At 49.8% G+C, this 4,041-nt stretch overlaps 1 pseudogene; it reads right to left on the bottom strand.

The window, feature by feature from the left end:
- Positions 1-1,650: 1,650 nt before the first annotated feature.
- Positions 1,651-2,096, bottom strand: LOC121479040 (annotated as a pseudogene).
- Between the last annotated feature and the right edge of the window lie 1,945 nt (positions 2,097-4,041).

Below are 4,041 nucleotides of genomic sequence, written 5' to 3'. Positions count from 1 at the left end.
GTGGGACTTGATCCCTCAACCCCAGGATCACGCCCTGAGCCAAAGGCTCAACCGCTGAGCCACCCATGCATCCCGCCTTCTCTCATTTTAAATGTTAACAGGTCTGACGCCAAACCTTTGATGCTTTTTTTTCTTAAAGATTTTATTTGAGAGAGCATGAGCAGGGTGGGGGGCAGAGGGAGAGGGCGAAGCCGACTTCCCACTGAGCAGGGAGCTCACGGTGGGGGAGGGGGGCTCCATCCCAGGACCCTGAGACCGTGACCAGAGCTGAAGGCAGATGCTTAACCGACTGAACCACCCAGGCGCCCCCTAATCTTTGATGCTTTACTACCACTGCTCTGCCGCTGAGCTCCCACGGAGCTCCTCCCGAGGCCTTGGGAGTGGCGTCCAGTGTCAAATAGGCTGGTTCCTGGGGGTTGGTATGTTCCGTGTGGCCTTGGGGTATATACTTAATGTTTTTGGTGTTGAGATAAGGTTTGGTACACCAGAGGGCGCTGTAGTCTTACATGAGTGCTTCCTTCCCCTGGGATGCTGATGCCACCCAGCACCTTGCCTTGGGGGAAGACTTGTCTGCTCCTCTCTGGTCAGGTTTGACGTTCTTAGCCCAGTGAAAGATGGTCTATGAACATGTCAAGAGTGTATGCATTAGCCCCAACTGTGTCTGGCCATGATGCCTTGAGTACACCCTGTCCCCTCTCTGGGTTCCTATTTCCCTACTTATGACATAGACATTACCAACAATGTGATCCTTTTGGGGGGGAGGTAAGAGTACTATTTAATTTTGAAACCCCTACTGGAGGGAAAATCTACTTAGTGTTTTTCCAGGACAGTAACATTATGACTTGGTAAACCTGAAACTCACTTTCTCCAGGGCGATCACCTTTGCATTCGGAAACATGAAACCTGCTCTTCGCCTTAGCCCTAACTCGGAGATGAAGCGTGGCCCACTGAGTCAGAATCCAAATACCTCCTGGATTCCTCATTGTAGCTACAGGCCACATGCCAGGCTCAGCTCCTTCATGAGAGAAAGCTATTACTGTGCATTTTATCTATGGCCCTAATTTCCATGGCTAGTGCTACAGTGGAGCGCCTATGTCGGGCACCATGCCAACTGCTTGAGCTCGCCAGTCCTCTCAACAGTCCTCATGCAGTATCACCCCTTTTACAGATGAGAAGACTGAGGTTCACATAGCCATGAAGTGGTGGCACTGGGATCCAAAGCCAGACGGAGCAGGCCTCCAAGCCAGTGCTCTCAACCAACACAGACACTGGGACTCATGATCTCCCTCCCTTGGACCTGGGATGCTTCCCATGTGGCCAGGTTCAGTCATGGGAGCATTTACTGCCTTTCAAAGAGGTGTCTCCAGGCCCACAATGACCAATGACAACACACGATCATCTGGACCTCTGGCTCGCGCATGCTCTAGAACTAACACCCAAACACTCCTCCCCCAAGGCCAGGTCCGTGGAGGCTTAGGCAATGTGTTCAGATGGGCTTGCCCAGGGCTCTCATGGCTTTCCCACTGTGCCTCCAGCTCTCTACCTTGTCCTTCAAGGCCTGGGATTTCATGATAGAAGCTTACTCTGGCTCTACATTTCTAAAACTAGGGGGATTTTTTTTTAATTGCTCCAGTCAATGAAAGGGAAACTTTACTGAAACCCCAGGGCCTTAGGGCTTAGGAGGCCACCCCGCTGGCGAAGGACCTTCTTGGGGCATAGGCTGTTGGTGTGGCTGCACTGCTTGTGGCAGGTGGCAGGGTGGGGGTGCAGGCGAGCATTGTGGTGGATCATCCTGTCACCCTTGTATTTCTGGGCCAGCTTACTGAGGGGAGGCTTGATGGTGTTGCCCCGCAGGGGAAGTACCAAGTGCAGGGTGGACTCTTTCTCGATGTTGTAGAGAGTGGCCATTTGCTTGCAAAAATCCAACACTGCTGGTCAGGCGGGATGCCGTCCTTGTCTTGGATTTTGGCTTTGACATTCTTGATGGTGCCGCTGGGCTCGACCTCAAGGACAATGGTCTTGTCCATCAGGGTCTTCAGGAAGATCTGCTTCTCTGTGTCTGCTGCAAGGCTGCCTCTGCCAAAGCATTTGGCCATCGTGTTGAAGAGAAAAGAGGGCAGCGGAACCTAAAAATATGCTTATTCTGTAAATTACCCTGTGTAACAGGCATAGTTTAACTGGTCAAATAGGGACTTTTTTATTCTTTTTTTTTTTTTTTAAGATTTTATTTATTCATGAGGGACACACACAGAGAGAGGCAGAGACACAGGCAGAGGGAGAAGCAGGCTCCATGTAGGAGCCTGACATAGGACTCAATCCCAGGTCTCCAGGATCACGCCCCGGGCTGAAGGCGGCGCTAAACCGCTGAGCCACCTGGGCTGCCTGGGACTTTTTTATTCTATATCTACTTCCAGAGTTCACAATGATAATTGGCATTGGAAAGCCCCCAAGAAGTGCTGCAGTATAGAGCTGTGTTTAGCCTGAACCCAAGCCCAGAGATCCCTGTACTAATTTGACCACTGAGCTTCATCTCTTTGTTTCAGGGTATCTGTGAATTTGGTCCCACGGTCATCCGCTGGGATTGTTGCCCAATCCCCGCTGGGGATTGTCAGGTCTCTCAGCCTCAGCTCTGTTGACATCCTGGGCAGGAGAACTCTGTTGTGGAGGGCTATCTTCTGCCTTGTAGGATTTTAGCAGCATTCCTGGCCTTTTCCCATTAGAAGTCAGAAGCAGCTCTTCCCAACCCCAGACGAAGTGTCTCCAGATGGCCCACGTGTGGGGGGCCTAAGAACCCCTGGACCCAACACTCTACCTCATGCACACTTGGTAAAGGCAGTATTGCCTTCAAAGAGGTGAACAAAAAACCCCTACTCTTTTTATGTATAACGCACTCATATACACGTATTACATCATAAACCATAGATACATGGTTTGTTTGTGGTGTTAACATTTCATGGGGAAGTGATTAAGAAAAAGTAACTGAGGGGACTCCTTGGGGAGAGGTGGAGAGGTAATAATGAACAAAGAAAGGGTGATAAACATGGATCTGGCTCAATTTTTAAGTTCTTATTCATACAACTTCCTTAGGAAAAATGACATTCCGTGGCTCTTTTAAGCCAAACCGAAGAGCTAAGCCACTGCAGACACGTAAAGGGAAAACATCTGGAACCTGCAGAAGCTGAGGCTGTGATAGACAAAGACTTAGGACTGCTGTCAGCCCATTGGCTGTGACTGCCATGCCACCCTGGAGGGACTTGGCCAAGATCACCGGCAGTGGAAGCGCCCTGGTTTGTAGGTAGAGGGGCGTGGGGCAGGTCTTCCTGTTGCAAGGGGGGCTTGAAGCTATATTGCTGGATGCCATGTTACACGAGCTTGACGACACGCCTGAATGTGGGGGGCTCAAGCTCTCCAGTTCCCGGACACACACATTCGCAAACATGTTTCTCTCTTCTGGTGACTCTTGCATGTGTCTGGCCTCTCTGCTGACTTCCTTGGGTGCCCCCTGTTGGAGGATACCGCACATCATGGGTGCCTGTGGACAGGCAAATCACAAACAGCCCACTGATCCAGAGGGTACAGATTATTTCTCCTGCATATAGCCGGCCAAAGGCAATTTTTTAAATTAAAAATCCACCAAATAGGGGCACCTGGGTGGCTCAGCGGTTGAGCGTCTGCCTTTGGCTCAGGGCATGATCCAGGGATCCTGAGATCCAGTGCTTGCTTCTCCCTCTGCCTACGTCTCTGCCTCTCTCTGTGTCTCTCATGAATAAATAAATAAGATCTTAAAAAAATAAAAATAAAAATCACAAATAAACATTTAAAAATTAAGAAATTTCTCTTTCAAAAGAAAACGTACTTCATTTCCCTCTTTAATCTCGCAGAGAGCAAACCTTCCTAGCTTTCAGTTTTGGGAAATGAGTGGCTCTTAGTCACTCATTTTCTCCTTCTTACTTCTATCAAAAAAACCCTCTTGAACTCAGCATAGATGGGTGAGGGACAGAGCTGATGCTCACAGGAAGCCACGCGCCCTACAAAGGCACC

The sequence above is a fragment of the Vulpes lagopus genome, chromosome 19, assembly GCF_018345385.1.
Source record: "Vulpes lagopus strain Blue_001 chromosome 19, ASM1834538v1, whole genome shotgun sequence".
Classification (NCBI taxonomy): Eukaryota; Metazoa; Chordata; class Mammalia; order Carnivora; family Canidae; genus Vulpes; species Vulpes lagopus.
This window is presented reverse-complemented; position numbering and strand designations above follow the sequence as displayed.